This window comes from Balaenoptera physalus, assembly GCF_965194825.1.
Source record: "Balaenoptera physalus genome assembly, chromosome: 9".
NCBI lineage: Eukaryota > Metazoa > Chordata > Mammalia > Artiodactyla > Balaenopteridae > Balaenoptera > Balaenoptera physalus.
In genome coordinates, this window is record NC_138888.1 from 6828645 (window position 1) to 6846276 (window position 17632).

General features: G+C 42.0%; 1 protein-coding gene and 1 long non-coding RNA gene across 15 annotated transcripts in view; one reads left to right on the plus strand and one right to left on the minus strand.

The window, feature by feature from the left end:
- The window catches only part of PRKN (parkin RBR E3 ubiquitin protein ligase), a 1297158-nt gene that overhangs the window by 956750 nt on the left and 322776 nt on the right, over positions 1 to 17632 (plus strand). The gene's annotated exons all lie outside the window — the stretch shown is intronic.
- Positions 1 to 17632, minus strand: part of LOC309667324 — a 448292-nt gene that overhangs the window by 224726 nt on the left and 205934 nt on the right. The window lies entirely within an intron of this gene.

Genomic DNA, 17632 nt, shown 5'->3' on the forward strand with positions numbered 1-17632 from the left:
GTCGAGGTCTTGACAGAGAGCAGTCAGAATGAAAGACACCTTCCTGAGTGCTGTAAGAGCTGATGATTTTTTAATAGATACATTTTTAAAACATCATTTTTTAATTCTGTCCTTTTTCCATTTTGTGATTTTTTTTTTGGCCAGTTTTATTAAAACCTCCATTTTCATTTTGTACATTTCCGCAAGGAATCTGCTTGGTACCTTTTTTTTTTTGGTTTTCAGCATGAAAAACAAAATCATTTCAGGATGTTTTCAGAGCAAGAACAGGGCTTCCCAGAAACCTGCAGCAGCCGACAGTCAGCCCTGCTTTGGTCCCCTCTGGGATGGGAACGCTCTTCTGAGAAGGTGACTCCCGTTTGCACTCCAGTCTAATGACAGCCGAGACATTAAATTAGCACATGCCATTTTAATAGTCACTGTAGCACTGGGCAGCGTGCTCATTGCATTAATCAAAGTGTCACCTTATTCCATCACTGAAGGGCACCCCTCATTTAGGCAGATACTCCAATGGATGCTGGCGGACAGTAACGGAACTCAGCGCTTCCAGGGATGTCACAGCTACGCACTGCCCAGCGCGGCTATGATTTACAGTTGTTTTGGATAATAGTCCATATGGAGATATTTATTTGTGTATTAAAGCATGTTAACCTAGCTAGAAATCGGAAAATGGAACTGTTCAGCAGATTTATTTCCCGTAGTTTAGTGAGCCAGCCTAATTCATCACAAATACTGAGTGCTCTCGTTAAAGTGAGAGAGGAGGGGTTCTTTGACATCCTTTACGACGTGTCACTGCATTTCCATCTCTTGATCAGAAAAGTGATTTAGAACAGCAAGATGTATTCCTATGCTGTCCCCAGCAACAAGGCCAGCTATACTGGAATCATTCCTCTTAACAATAAGCTGATTCTCAATAGAAAACATTGAAAAACATTTTTTCTATTTCTAAAAAAGGTATGAAACTAAACTAAAGGCATCTATTATTAAAACTTATTCCCCCCCCCCCTTTTTTTGGTGCTTTTCTATTGTCTGGAGTTCTCTAGGTTAGACTTGAACTCCAGCTTGCCAAGGAAGAACCCAAGTGGGAAACACTTCAAAGGCCACTAGGGAGGGGCCGGTGATGGAACTGGAACATTCTGACTGTAGCCTGAGAACAGGACTCCCCCTAAGGGCCACTCAAGGGGTCAGAAGCATAGCTGTCCTGGTGTATTCAGCTCAGCTCAGCCCTCCTGAAGAGGCGGCAGGGCTTTCCTCCAGGCCAGTCTTGCAGGCATCTTTAACAGCCCCAGGAGACAAGCCTCAGTAGAATGTACTTGCCTTGAAACACAGAACATTGCAATTCACTGTACTTGTCCTTTAGGCCTTGAAGCTGCAGCAGCTACTAAGAATCACACCCACCAGGCCCAAACCCACCACAGGCTGATGCTCCTTAAGTCTTGGTCCTGATTCAAGCTAGAAGTTAATGAAGGATAACTGTTAGCTAGGTGTCACTGTGGCACAAGACACTGACATCTGGGGCCATGTCTGAATATATAATAGACTTATGTTATGGCAGGGGTGTGTGTATGTGACCTTTCTTCCCTTAAATACCTCACTGATTCACACTGTAAAAACTTCTATTCAGGGTCACCAATAAGCAGTGTATCATGAAATGGATGTGTTTTCCTTTGTGCATTTCTTTCCAAGTCTGAAATTTTTTTTTTAAATAAAATCAGGCACCAAAATGAAAATGGCGTTTTAAAGGGTTTGTTCCCCTATATAAATGCCGTATGAGGTCTGGATTCAGAAGCTAGGACCTACTACCATTCCTAATAACTTCTATTGCCTTGTCAGTACCATTATTATAATTGTCCCCACTTTAGACATGAAAAAACTGAGCCTCAGAAATTAAGAAGTCTACTGACTCACACAGCTAGTAGTGGTGAAGCCAGAATTACAACCAGACTTCTCTCTAGTTGACCTTGAGCCCCATGACCTTGAGCATCATGATAGCCTGTGTTCTACTCAGAAATTGATTGTTTACATTTCTTAACTTTCTTATGGGCCTGTGGTTCACTAAGAAAAATACAATTTAGTATTGCATTTAATCATAATATCCCCGATAAATAGTGTTTTAGACTCTAAATCAGCATCTTTCATTTCTTGACTCTTGACTTTAAGGAGAATTTTTTTTTTTTTTTTTTTTAATTTTATTTATTTATTTATTTATTTATTTTTGGCTGTGTTGGGTCTTCGTATCTGTGCGAGGGCTTTCTCTAGTTGTGGCAAGTGGGGGCCACTCTTCATCGCGGTGCGCGGGCCTCTCACTATCCTGGCCTCTCTTGTTGCGGAGCACAGGCTCCAGACGCGCAGGCTCAGTAGTTGTGGCTCACGGGCCTAGTTGCTCCATGGCATGTGGGATCTTCCCAGACCAGGGCTCGAACCCGTGTCTCCTGCATTGGCAGGCAGATTCTCAACCACTGCACCACCAGGGAAGCCCCATTTTAAGGAGAATTTTAAGAACAAAAGTACATAATCCCATTAAAAATAGAGCTTTTCCACTTTTTGCCTCTTAAAGCAAATAATTTGAATTTCATGATAAGGATAAGGTATCTTGAGAGTTTTAAAACTAGCAATTTTGACTATTATCCATAAATAGCCAAGACCCCTGAGAGCACTTCTTTAAAAAATTTTTTTTGCCCTGTTTCTTTCACTACAATGGAAAAGTTTTCATTTTCTTTTAGAAACAATTCATGGGATTCAATCCAAGTACCCAAATGTTAGTTAAGCTCAGGATTCATAATAACATTTTACTTTCTCCTCTCAGTTTCCTGAGGTTGATGGTCACCATTTAGAATTCTTTAAATTTCAACTTTAAGAGACTTAACATCATGTTCAAATTTCAATAGATGTTTTCGGTGCACTCTTTTGGTATCAGTAATAGAAGTTTCCATTTAACAGTTTAGAAAGCCCTCTTGCCTACACTGTCTCATTTGAATATTGTAGGAATGCTGGCTTTATGCTACCACTTTACAGCTAAGGAAACCGAGGCGAGGAGACAGGCAGTGATTTGCTTGACTCAGGCAGCTATGAAGTCGAGAACCTGAGACTCAGTTCTAGCTCATCACTTTCCATATGCCTGTTCTTCGTGGTATCAGGCGGGGGTATCATTAGATACCAGGCAATTTTGTGAATAACCACATCTTTCTCAACACTCCTTCCCCTACCCTATCCTCCCCACCAAACACTTCTCCAAGGCTAAGTTTTTGTTGGAGAGAATTATTTTTTTCTCTTCTATATCAGCCCACTTTTCCAGATCAGAAGAGACATAATCCAGTTGTGTTACCCTTGTTTCCTGAATAGCTCAATAAAATTGTTCTAATTGGTTTACATCTTTTTATCCAGGTGAAAATACCTTAATGAAAGGAATCTGGGGCGTTTTATGACTTGCAAAGTTGCAAGAATTGATACAAAATAGAGCACAGGAGCCAAAGCAAATATATATTCATTAAGGGAAGTTTGCAATTATAGTGAGCTGAGCGGTTTTGTGCGCTCTGCTTGAACATGATAAAGGGCTAGAGATTACTTTAGCATCATTTCAGACAAAGCTACTTAAAATACTGATTACACCACCAAGGAGCTTTTCTTTCTTATCCGTAGTCTGGCAGAGCCAGTATTTTTCCTGGAATGTTCTTTCCTGCTTCTGTCCCATTCCATCCTTCAGAATTTCACCAAATCTTCACCAAATCTTACAGCAACACCCTATGTGAAACTAGATCACTAAGCTCTCAGAACAGGTCAGTTTTTTCTGGGCCTGCCACTCTAGGGCCGGGACTGGCAAACTTTTGCTGTAAGGAGCCAAGCAGTAAATATTTTAGGCTTTGTGGGACATATGGTCTTTGACTGAACTTCTCAACTGTGCTGTCACAGTGTGATAGCAGCCCTAGATGATACTAAATCAGTGGGTGTCACTGGCTCCGAAAACACTTGGAAGGACACTGAAATCTGAATTTCATATCATTTTTACTTGTCATGAAATAGTGTTCTTTTAATTTTTTTCCCAAACATTTTAAAAAGTAAAAAGCATCCTTAGCTCTTGGGCTGGCTTGCTGACCTCTGCTCTAAGGCATTTCAGCTGGTCTTGGAAATGGCCAGTCTTAGGAATTGCTACACAGGAGCTTTCTGTATCTTCAAATATTGATCTATTGAGCTCCAGGTTATACAAATCTATGACGCAATGGTCCCTGATTTAAAAGAAAATTTAAAAATCCTTGTTTGAGAAATACCTTTAGATACTCCAATGGTACCTATTGATACTACTCCAATGGATTCTAGTAGGTATTACTCTAATAGCACCTATTAGTACTACTCCAATAGATTCTAGTAGATACTACTCTAATAGTACCTATTAATACTACTCCAATTGATTCTAGTAGATACTACCCTAATAGTATCTATTAATATTGCTCTAACAGATACTAGTAGCTAATACTCTAATAGTATCTATTAATACTACTCTAATAGATACTGGTAGATACTACTCTAATAGTACCTATCAATACCACTCCAATAGATACTCATAGATATTACTCTACTATTATGTATTAATGTGGCTTTGACAGATACTATTAGATACTACTCCAATAACCTTTCTTCTGTTGGGTAACTAAGTACAAAACTGGGCAATGACTCTTCTTCACACCTCGTAGCTCCTAGTGGCAACAGACCGTACCCAGACTCTACAGTCTCAGAAGGTTCTGTAGCCCAAGAGAGAAAATGAATTGTTTTGGAATTGTAGTTGCTGTCGAGTACTACCCATTTAGGTCTCAGAGTATTTCTCATAGGTCACATAATTCAAGAAACGGTGAGGAGAGGATAATTCAAGACTTAAGCAGAGCTCTTGCTAAACGTCATTGTGCCCTAAAGCAACATCACATGACCACTGCAAACACTATCTACATTTCAAACGTATTTTCAAATTTACTTTTTTTTTTTAACATCTTTATTGGAGTATAATTGCTTTACAATGGTGGGTTAGTTTCTGCTTTATAACAAAGTGAATCAGCTATATATATACATATATCCCCACGTCTCCTCCCTCTTGCATCTCCCTCCCACCCTCCCTATCCCACCCCTCTAGGTGGTCACAAAGCACCAAGCTGATCTCCCTGTGCTATGTGGCTGCTTCCCACTAGCTATCTATTTTACATTTGGTAGTATATATAAGTCCATGCCACTCTCTCACTTCATCCAGCTTACCCTTCCCCCTCCCTGTGTCCTCAAGTCCATTCTCTACATCTGCGTCTTTATTCCTGTCCTGCCCCTAGGTTCTTCAGAAACATTTTTTCTTTTTTTTAGGTTCCATATATATGTGTTAGCATACAGTATTTATTTTTCTCTTTCTGAGTTACTTCACTCTGTATGACAGTCTCTAGGTCCATCCACCTCGCTACAAATAACTCAATTTCATTTCTTTTTATGGCTGAGTAATATTCCACTGTATATATGTGCCACATCTTCTTTATCCATTCATCTGTCGAAGGACCCTTAGGTTGTTTCTATGTCCTGGCTATTGTAAATAGAGCTGCAATGAACATTGTGGTACATGACTGTTTTTGAATTATTGTTTTCTCAGGGTATATCAATCAATGTGATACACCATATTAACAAATTGAAGGAGAAAACCATATGATCATCTCAATAGCTGCAAAATTCAACACCCATTTATGATAAAAATCCTCCAGAAAGTAGTCATAGAGGGAACTTACCTCAACATAATAAAGGCCATATATGACAAACCCACAGCCAACATCGTTCTCAATGGTGAAAAACTGAAACCATTTCCTCTAAGATCAGGAACAAGACAAGGTTGTCCACTCTCACCGCTATTATTCAAATTTACTTTTACGGCTACTCTCCTAGGTGTTTTCAATACATGTAAAGCACAGTCTTCACAAAAAGCCTTCTGTAGGAACTGTAAAACATTTTATGTCTTTATTTTTAAAAGTCCTTTGTAATTCCTTGACGACATTCTTGTAAGGAGTGTAGAATACAGGTCATGATGCAAGGGGAGAATTAAGTAGAATAGTAGGTTAGGATGTATGAGTTGGAAAACATAATAAGAGAGGAAAACAACAAAATGGCATAGTAAGCAGCAAGCCAGCATACAATGGCTTGACAAGCAGATGAGGAAGATTAATTCTTGCTGCTCATTTTCACTGCCTGTGAACCTCAGACACCTCCACCACCAGGAGTAAATTACAGCCTCTCGGTTGTCTTTGCCTTTTCATCAGAGAGACCTATTAAATTGCATGTTTCATAACATGGGTTATTACCCTATCTATAAATGCTGCATTCTGTTATTATCCTAAAGTATGCATTTGTTGTTTCTGTGCAAGGATCTAAGCGCTCCTCTCTGTTTCCATGGAGACCATGCCAGGATCTGGTCCTCAACACTTACATAAGGCCTCCTGTGAGCATAGTCAGAGGGTAACCTTCAACCATCACAGCTGGGGGAGGAAGTCCATCAGACATTTCCTCTGAGATTGTGGGCCACAAATTTTTTATACCCCGATAGTGGGGGAGTTATGTTTAAATGTTTTTTAAAAAAATATATTGAGCACCAACTGTATTCAGTCAATTGTGCTAAACTCTGGGGATTAAAAGGTAGCTGAGACATGGCTTCTGCTCTTAAGGAGTGTCTGAATCCAGGAAAAGACCTGTCTGGAGGATGAAGCCAGAACACACCTCTGTGAAAGTTTAAGACTATATATGCCTTCCTCCTAGGAGCCAAAGTCACTGGAGGTGTGTGCCACCCAGAGCTACTCAATAGCAAACCCGGGCAAAATAAGGTGACTGACAGGTGGCCCACAAGCCACTGCCTGTCACCACCTCCTTCCTTTCCTGGGCTCTTCATCATCCCAGTAGACACTCGTACCAGATAGAAGCAGTGCAGGAACCCACCTCTTCTACTTTTACATCAACTGGGGGCAGCTGAAAGTAGCCTTGACTTTAAATATATTTTTTTTAATCAAATCTAAGATGCCATGGATTATATGAGGTACCTTTTTGATGTGCGCCTCTAGGAAGGAAAAAAATGCCACCAATTGTAATTGTATGATGCCATCAATTGATGACACATTCTGATTTCAGAGATGTTAAAATGTGAAAGAAATGTGCATCTTAGAATTAATGAAACATGATAATTCTTGGATTAAACACTTGAATAGCCAGCAACTGAAATTAACTTAACAGGAACTACAATAGCAGTAATAATAATTCATGAGTACAGTAATATAAAATTGATAATGTAATCTATTTATATTTTTTGAGATTATTGATTAAAAAAAGCAATATGACAAAGCCACACTTTGATGGCCAGTCCACTATGCTGACTGCTAAGCTCTTCAGATCATACCTATAATACATTATGATATTGTGTGACATTGTTGTTCCTCTCCATATCTAAAGCCTCAGTCTAAAGGTTGTGTCCCCCAGGGCTCATCCCCAGACCCCTTCTCCCCATACCTTTTCTCTTTTTTACACTCCCTCTCTACATGGTCTCATTTACTCATCATTGATCTAAATACCCACCTATTCCGACAACTTCAATATTTATACCTCTAGGCCCAACTTTTCCTTTGAACTCCAAAATTAACCCTCCAGCTGCCTCCCTGACTTTCCCGTGCATTCCTAATGGCATCTCTACTTCATACTTTCAAACATGAAAGCTTGATCCTTCTTCTGCCTCAGGCTTCATTGTAATTGAACACCCCGGTGCCCAGGTCAAAAGCATCACCTCCAAGTCATTTTGATGCCTCCCTTTCTCTCACACCACACGTGCTACCCATCAGCAAATCCTGCAGACCATTCCTTCAAAATACTTTACAGAATCTGACCACTGCTGCCACCCTAGTCCAAGCCACCATTGACTCTTGCCTAGATTATTCCAACGGCCTTCCAGCTGATCTCCCTGCGTCCATGCAGACCAGTTTCCAAATAAATGCCAGAGTGATCAACTTAAAATTTAAGTTGGATTACATCCCCCCTCTGCTCAAACCCCTTTAATGGCTTCTCAGCCCAAGTAGTTACCGCAGCTGTAAGGCCAATGTGATCTGGCCCCTGCTAAGACACTCACCTCCTCACGCCAGTCTCCTCCACGGCAGCCATGCCACTTCTCTAATCAGCAAGTACACTTGCCCCTCAGGGTCTTTGTGCCCCTGCTCCTTCTGTCTGGAATTCTTTCCCAACTTCTGTATGACTCACACTCTGCGCAAAACAACTCTATCACAGTGGTCTTCTCTGAGGACTTCTGATACCCCTCACTCCACAGCACGTATCACCAAATGACTTATGTTTACTTACTTACTTGATAGTTTCGTGGCGTCTTCATCATGTTTTTCGTCTCGCTTTCTTGAATGAAAGTGCCATGAGGGCAGAGACTGTCTTGATTTTATTCACTCTTGTATCACCAGTACACAGAAAGCCAGGCCAAGTGGATGGCACTCCAGAGCTATATTGCAAATGAATGAGTAATGAGCGAAGTTATATGGTAGGGTTCTGTGTGTGGTTCACCAATCCATTCGTTTATAGTTATGAAAGATCTAATCAGTGGTAATCTAGATCCTTTTAAGCAAGGCACATTCCACTGACATAATTTTATGCCTGATGGGTAGGAAATTCATTGAAAAGATTTTATAATAATTTTAATTTTGGATGATTCCTGAATGGACCAGTAGCTCAAGAGTTCTTGTGAAATGAATTACTTATAGATTAGTACAGGAAAGGCCTTATTTAACTTTAGCATTTTTTAGTTTTAAGTTGATAATGTGCTATGATATCTTAAAGATTAATGTTAGCATTCCATAGCAAAGTTAACTGAAAAGCTTGTTAAAACTAATTACTAAGGAACAAATCAATACATTATTTACAGTTTTGTTTAGACATTTACATGGGTATGAAGAGTTGTTATCATCTGGCATTAGCATTTTAAAAATGGACATATGGCTAATTAATGGTGTTGAGGGGTTTTTTCCTCAGAATCATAATACAATTTATACACTTGGTATATAAATCATTATCTGCCTCTCCTCATCTTTTGTCAGAAATCAGACTATGCTGCCTAGATGTTAGAATTGTTGTTATTCATATAACCTGGTAGGTTGAGTAATCTGTTACCAGAGTTGATTTGTATTGAAGAGTCACCAAGAAAGTTGAACTCAGCTTAGCCTAACATATTCATGGCTGCTCAAACAAAGGAACTGTGTGGACAGAGCCAAACAAGAGGGGATTTCTTAAGAGCTCATGAGATTTCACCATAATTTTGAAAACCATGGGTTACACTGTGGAGTAACAGGAATTTATATTAAAGTTTCTACTAAATGTGACTGAGACAAAAATGTTTCTAGAATAAAATGTTTGAAGATGATAGCAAACAGAGACCAAGACCACTGAGGGACTGAATAATAACATTAACAGAGGAAAACAGCAGCATTGTTTATTGCAGTCAGTATTACTTTTTGTCTCTTCTCTTTTCAATCTATGATTGCTTGCTCTGGAAAGAAAAAAATTGTGAAATATCAAAAGTATAATCCTTTAGTATAGCCTCTGAAAGACTGTGCTGGCTTTATGACTTTGCTCTCTCCGCTGTTCTTTTTTGTCGGTGGGCCAGCTCATTTCTATCCAGGTTACTAAAACTACAAGCAAGGGAGGAACTAGAGTAGCCAGTCAGCCATACTTGGAATATTGAAAAGGTTAAATCCATATATAATCCACTCAATTTATTGATATGTGAAGCATTAAAATGTTGAACGTGCTGACTTACAGCATGGATGGTAACAGAATCAGGAAGCGCCAGGACACAGATGTGTGGTCTTGAAAATGCTTCTGCGGGCTGCTGGAGTGGGGTCTGAGCCGCTGCCATTTCAGTGCAAAGAACTGTAGCCTCTGCTCCCCAGGAAGTGACGCTATGGGGAGACATCTATCGTTTAGACTGGTAACGCCAGCCTCACTACTAATACTTAAAAAAGGAGTGCACTGTTGCTGATTCTTAGAGATTTATTGAAAATAAGGCAGGTTGTCTTGCTTATTATGGTTCTGAGAGCAAAGCACAAGCCCTTGCATGCAGCTTCCCCTTCTGCAAACAGGCACTGTGTATGATATTGTGATTTGTAATAAGAAATAAGTATTTGATCTTTGTCCCCTTCCTGGCACACAGCTCATAAAATCCTGTAGTTTCACGAGTTGGGATAAAGGTAAAGGAGTGTCCCTTGTTGTTCATAACAAGCCCTTTCAACCACACCTGATTTATGTTAATGAGATGATTTTTGGAAAGCCCCTAGAGAACCACTGTATGGATGCTGGTTTCCAGGGAAACAAGCCATGTGATTAGAGGGTTGGAATCTTCAGTCCAGGGATAAGAGAGGGGCTAGAGGTTGAGCTAATCACCAAAGGCCAATAACTTAATCAATCATGCCTACATAATGAAGCTTCCATAAAAATCCCTAAAGTATAGGATTCAGAGAGCTTCCAGGTTGCTGAACGTGTGGAGGTGCTGGGAGGGTGATGAGCCCAGGGAAGGCAGAAGCTCCGAGTCCCTTTCCCGCATACCTCGCGCTATGCGTCTCTCCTATCTGCCTGTTCCTGAGGTGTACAACCTACTTAGTAGACCGTGCTCCTGAGTTCTGTGAGCCAATCTAGCAAATTATTGATCCCAAGGAGGAGGTCCTGGGAACTTCCAATTTATAACCAGTTGGTCAGAAGCAAAGGTGACAACCTGGACTTATTATTGACACCTAAATGGAGGGGGGCGATCTGTGGGACTGAGCCCTGTGCCTGTGGAGGGTGCACAGGTAGATGGTGTCAGAATTGAATTGAATTATAGGACGCAGAGTTGGTATCAGCAGAGGATTGGAGAATTGTTTCTTGTGGGAAAAGCACCCACACATCTGGTGTCAGAAACGAAGTACTGAAGCAAAGCACAGAGGATGCAGTTTCTCCTTCACACACAGAGAACCCCTAGCCTACCTCCTTACACACAGAATTCTATTTTAGACTAGTCCTCAGGAGCCAAAATGCATTATTCCTAAGTGCCTTAGGAGAAAAAAAAAGTCATCTCCCGTTGTGAGTTGAATTAGGTCTCCCAAATACCTGCAAATGTGACCTTATTTGGAAACAGAGTCTTTGCAGATATAATCAAATTAAGATGAGGTCATACTGGATCAGGATGGGTCCAAATCCAACCTGACCAACGTCCTTAGCAGAAGAGACACAGAGACACAGAGGAGAATGCCAGGTGAAGACAGAAGCAGAGATTGGAGTGATGCAGCTACATGCCAAGGATTGCTGGCAACCTCCAGAAGTTTGGAGAGAGGCGTGGAACAGGTTAGCTCAGACTGTAGAGAAGGAAGCAGCTCTGCCAGCCCCTGGCTTTGGGACTTCTGGCCCCTAGAACTGTGAGACAATGGGTTTCTATTGTTGTCAGCCCCCCAGTGTGTGGTTCTCTGTTAGAGCAGCCACAGGAAACTAGCCACCTCCCTTCATTTTTCTACCCCCTGCCCAACTCTGCTTTAAGAACTGGCTTGAACAGAACCGGGACAAGTCCGTGGGCAGAGTGACCCGTGCAGAGGACTCCACAGCCCACTCCGTGTGTCCGTGTGCAAGTACATGGAGTGTAGCTCCCGGAAAAATCACTTCCTTGAAGCTTAGCTTCTGTTCTAGGCTTCCCGACACCCAGGGCTTTAAAACACAGAGTAAGGTGTACGGCCACGGACAGGACATGCCTCTCGCACGTGGTCCTCAGTCACCTCTAGTTCATGTTCACATGACCCCGGATGGACAGAATGACAGACGGAGAGCAAGATACTCCTGCAGGCCGAAAGCCTTGCATTTGTCAAGGGCAGCTCCGGGCAGGGAGGTGCGCTCAGGGGTGCGAGCCTGGGCTCTGGGGCCGACCGCCTGGTCTGAGTCTCAGCCCACCGCCGCAAGTGACTTAGCTTGTGAATTAGCTTGTGAAATGAGACTAACAGTAGCACTAATCACAGGCTATAAAGATCATACGGATTAATTCACGGAAGCTCCTAGGACAGTGTGTGGAACCAGTAACGAGCTCTCAGTTAGCTGTTGTTACTGATTCTCCAGCAAACAGACACACTGTCCGCCCTTTACTTCTTTCTGGGACCTAAGACGCCCCCACGGTTGAAGCAGAAAGACCACTTTTAAGGAAAAGTAAATGAAGCTATTTTTCTGTCGTAAGAGGGGTTGCATACATTGATCTTGGAGAATTCAGTAAATTTTGCTTCTATTACAATGAAAACTGGACACATACGACCCCAACATGAATAAAAGCTTCATAGGGAAACCCAAGGAATAGTCCTTTTTTGAAAGTGGTCCTCCAAACCCTGACATTGCTCTGGCTGCAGGAGAGCCACTGGGTGAGCTGCCTCAGGTGTGCCGGGTAGGTAGAGAGGGAAGCAGACGCATAACTACGCGGGCCGTCAACAGAGGGGCCGCCGTGAAGCTGGGACTAAGGCCGCAGACACCAGTCGGGGCGAGGAGGGCTGGAGAATGCGGGTGAGGTGGCCGACTGACCCGCTAGTAGTGGTCACGGGCGCGCCCACGGCTTTCTCAAAATCTTCCTGCTTCGGCCTACTGAGCCCTGGTTACAGAGCCATGGGGCTGTCAACTAATTAATTCATACCTATCACCCATCTTCTGTGTGCCAAGCAGTTGTAAGAAGAATGTGTGTTTTCCTTACATCATGGACCACTACAGAAGAAACCGTCACAGCCCTCATTACCGTAGGCCCTCCTGGACTTATCAGAGCCTGACTGCATAAGCAGACAAGAATTCATGGAGCTTAATTTCTTAGAGGCCACTGTGTCCATGTGGTTGACCTTTTTCTGGTCATCGTGGCTATCAACATTATAACATGCCCTGATGTAGAAACGTGAAATGGCTAATTTATGGTGTCTATAGATCATCTTTTCTAGTACCCATGCGTACACTTTGTTCATTGTTGTTCATATGTAAGCGAGCAATTTTACATTATATTTAAACGCATGTAAGAGCTTTTCTTTTCTTTCTTTCTTTCTTAATCCTCAGATGAGATTTATACCCGGTTTCATGGGACTCTGGTTTTTGATGATGAAATTGAAGTCGCCAGTTGGACTGATGCCTTTTTTTGTTTAAATGGCAAGCCTAATTTCTTTAAAACAAAGGGTATTATTTCTGGGCTAAAGGTCTTGGTTGAAAGATAGGATCATATTGATGCACTTTAGTAAGTGTCCGCATGTAGAATACCAAAGATTTATTCCCAGCCGAATGAGCAGGACTTACAACTGTGAGATGCATGAAAAACTTAGGCTAATGAATTAGGTCAGAATAAATTAAGAAAACATAAATCACATTCAAAAAATTCCACAAGCAATTTGCATTACACCAACTTGTACATTCATACAGGAAATGGTAGGTGCCCATAATCTTTATTAAGAAAGGCTAATACTTAACAGTACTTGATTGTCTGCATTGCTATATAAACTGTCACGGTTTTTCCTTATTCCTTCTTTTGTTTCCTCTAATTACTGATGTAATATGAAATTTGGGAAATTAAGAAAAGTTTAAATATTATAACGAGAATTACCCACAATCCACATCCTGGATTTAACTAACTGTTAACGTTTTTGTGTCGTCGTCTCTTCTCTTTCTGTTGTCTAAAATAAAGTGTAAAACGTACTACTCATTCAATCATTGATTTAGTCAACACATAACTTACCGATTGTCTATTATATGCCTAGGACCAGGCAAGGTATTAGGGATACCGGGATGAAGAAGACCAGCCCTTGAGCACAAGGAACTCCTAGTTGGCTGCCCTTAGGAAACCACCTAATGACAGTGGGGAGTTCTGGTAGAGAAGAAAATCAACTCGAGTTGATTTTCAGTGGAGAAAACCTCACAGGAGGGGCACCCTGTGGGAGATAGAAGGGAAGAGGGGAGCAGAGGGGATGAGATGACCATGCAAAGCCTGCAGGACGTGCAGATACCCCTGCCCTGGCCGGGAGACAGCGGGGAAGACGGTGAGGCCAGAGTGCAGCCTCAGGGTCAGGGAGTGAGCAGAGACCAAGGAGAGCAGAGAGCTGGGTGCTGTGAAGGGGCTGCTGGCCCAGGCTAAGAATGGCAGAGTTTATCCTGTAGCCGCAGGGGTCAAGTCAGAGGTAATGACGACAGTGGTATTTTGTATAGCTAACTTTTCCTGATGCTTTTCTCTGTGGCAGGTTGAGTTGGGCTTAGAAAAGCTCAAGCCAAAATCTCCCATAAGCCTCCCAGTGGCCCCCTGAGGACTCGTGGCTGCTGTTTCTCTGCAGCCAGACATTCCTTGGTGATGTTGATCCTAAGAAGACAGACATTTCAGAACACAGGACAGACACTGGCCAAAGGGGCTCATTCATTGTCTTCTTTCTCCCCATAAAATGTAGCACTGAGTAGATCCTGGATGTTACCCGTGTACCCTGCTCTCTTATGGAATTTGTGAGCCTTCGATGACATGAATGGGCCAGTGTCCCAGGGCTGGCTCAGTCCACGGGGTGGCAGGGGGTGGGACTGGTGCTGTAAAGAGAGCCAGTTTTCTGCCGCTGAGCCTCTCCCAGCAAAGTCCTTGGGCCATTTCAAAGTGTGTCGGGTGGCACGGGGAAGAGCATTCTAACTCCTCTTCTAGGCAGAAATTATGGACCCGTGCTAGCATCTGGTCAGATACTCTTGGATTATTCAGAATAGTGAGGGGCATATGTTTTTTCTTTTTCTTTAATAAAATCTCAAAATATAAAGCAAACAAAATTTCTGGGAAAGTCAGACTCTTTCAAAGGAAGATTGCCAGCTCCGCGTGTAGTCCTTTGTCACAGTGACGCACGGATATTCTCAGTACCTTACTTAAAATCAGTAACAGTAGACACGATCTGTTGTTCGTGGAAAGGAAAAAAATGTTCCCTGGGAGTGTTGAAGGAATCAAAGACCCTATGGAGGGTCTGTTCGAGAGTGTCTTAGAAGAGGTATTATTGTTTATTCCCCATTTTACAGATGAAGAAGCAGATTAAAGGAGGTCACAAGACTGCCTAAGACTGTAGGGCTGGTAAGCTGCCCAGCTGGGATCAAACCCAGGCAGTTGGATTTTCTCTGCTCCACCTGCTGCCCCATCCCTGCCCCCTGAGGTTGACCCGTAAGGCAGGAAACTGAATCTGATGCCAGTGGACCAGATTGGGCAGAAGCCAGGCCAGGAAGACGCGATAAGAGACCCTTCCCATAACCAGCGGTGATGTTGCCCTGGGGCTACCAAAAGGGTGAAGGGGAGGCTGAAGCAGCCTCTTCATTTTACTGTTTCATGTAGTGGACGTTTATATAAGACTTAGTTTGAAGAAAGGATTCTACCACAGGTTTTGCTATTGCTGTTGTTGTTAAGTTTAAACACCACTGCTAGAGGTCAAAATGTCCACCTTGATCTAAAGGGTTAGTGAGGCCAAATTCCAGGAGACCTTTTGCTGTAGAATGGACAGAGTTGGGTAACCTATTGGAAGTTGAGAGAAAGAGAAAGGAGTTACAGATGAGTCTCAGTGTTCAACTGGGAGTCTCGCTGAATGTTTATGATGGTGTTAAGAAGCATTAAGGAATATCAGAAAGCAATCGGATTTGTGGGCGGTGGAGGATGTCAGATATCTCATGCTATCAATATGGAAATGTCTAGATACCGAACAGTCATGACGACACAAGAAAATCAAGAGGAAAAACTTTCCTTTTGAAGATCTACATATACTGAACTTGTGTGGTGGACACATTTGATTCCTCCTTGCATATCAGCCTCAAGCATCTGTTCTGTCCACACAGAGAGGGAACCTTTTTAGCCTTTTCAGCAGAAAAGATAGACAGAGCTCAGACTTAGAAACGTGAAGTTCATTTGAAAATAATAAATGTTTCTTTTTAAATGTTCTCATTGTTTAGAAAATGAATTAGAATGTTTCATTGTTATTTAACTAAACCCTCTTTTGAGTTTATGGCTTTTGAAGTCATTTTTTGTTTTTTAATACAATAAGCTTAAAGAAATTTTCATCAGCCCTTTTATTGGTTAGTTTTATTTTAAATTGACTTATTTGTTTTAAAACCCAAATTGAAATGTTTCTCAGTGCTTGGAAAAGATCCATCTGCCAATTTATAGACAATCCAGTTTGTCTATATAGGTTTTGACATACGTAAGTTGTCCTGAGTGCCTTTATTTTATTCACTGGCCAGTCACAATGTGATATTCTACTCCAGGCTTTTTTTTTTTTTCCAGTCTCACTGTGGTGTTATGCTGTATCTTGAAGGATACCAGCTCTTAGAAGTTGTCATAACCATAAATAAAGCTGCAGTTTCTTGAATAGGTATGCTGTACTCAGGCAGTAGCCTGGCCATTTAGAAAGCCTGAATGGAACCACTTTACACTCTGTTGACAATTGGAACAAATCAAACATTCTTCACTTAAATGCTGCTTCTACATTTCTTTCCTTTAACTGTAAGACCCTCTATTTCTTTTGCTCTGATTGTTTCTGCCTGAGACAGTTAAACTGTGGGAAGGAGCCATATCTTTTTTTTCTCTGGAAAGTATACATCTGTTGGAGCTGCTAGTGGATCCTCCACAGCTGGGCTCCTGGGGTTGCTTTAAATAGCTGGGTCAGTGGATAATGGACCCAGGCCGAGCCAGCCATCCTCCAGCTCCTGACTTACATGCCCTGGAGAAGTTTCCTTTCCGGGAGGGACTTATCAGAAGCAGGGCTAGAATTCATAAACTGGTTTAGGAGGGGTTTGAGAGTAGTGATGGGGTGAAAGTTGGGAAGAGGCTCCTGTAGATGAGCTGCGTTGGCACAGATGCTACAAGCACTAGTTTTACTTGATTGTTAAATTTATTTCAAGGTAGATTAGTTCCGAGGGGACTGATAGATCTTTTGGAGCCAACTTTCCCCACCCCAAGGTGGGGTGCTGCTCCGTGCTGCAGTTAACTACCCTCTATTAAGGGGCTGCTTCTCTTCTCCACCACCTGCCCTTGTACCGCAAGGCCGGCCATTGGGAGCTTGGGGTCTCCTAGGAAAGAAGGAGGCAGAGAAAGAACAGACAGAGGAAGACAGAGTTTAACTTCAGCTAAATACAATGGAATAGTGTTACTTAAAATCATAAATAATGAAAGTCATCTGCATCTTCACAAAAATTATAAATTTTTAAATATGCTAACCAAACAGGAAGATGAGATCTAATGTTTCTGTCTCATCTGGAGGCAAACATGCTACTACTAAGAGCGGTAGTACTCTCGCTACTCTTGCTGCAGGGCAGACGCCCTTGTCACCACTGTGTTACTGTCCACCAGCAGCCAGTCAATCCCATGTAGTTGTATGGCAAGCAAACAAACAAAACCACCACCCATCCCTTCCCCACACACAACAAAACCCAACCTCCATTACAGTCACCATGGGAGCTTCTAGAATGAATTAGAATTGGCAAACGATGCACGTGCTAGCTAATGGATGAAATAGCAATCTACCATCTGGGATATCATAAGCAAAAGAGGTGCTGTCAGATTAAATTTCATTGCAAAGCAACACATTACTCCTCAGAATTTTTACCATTTGCATTTTTTAAAGCT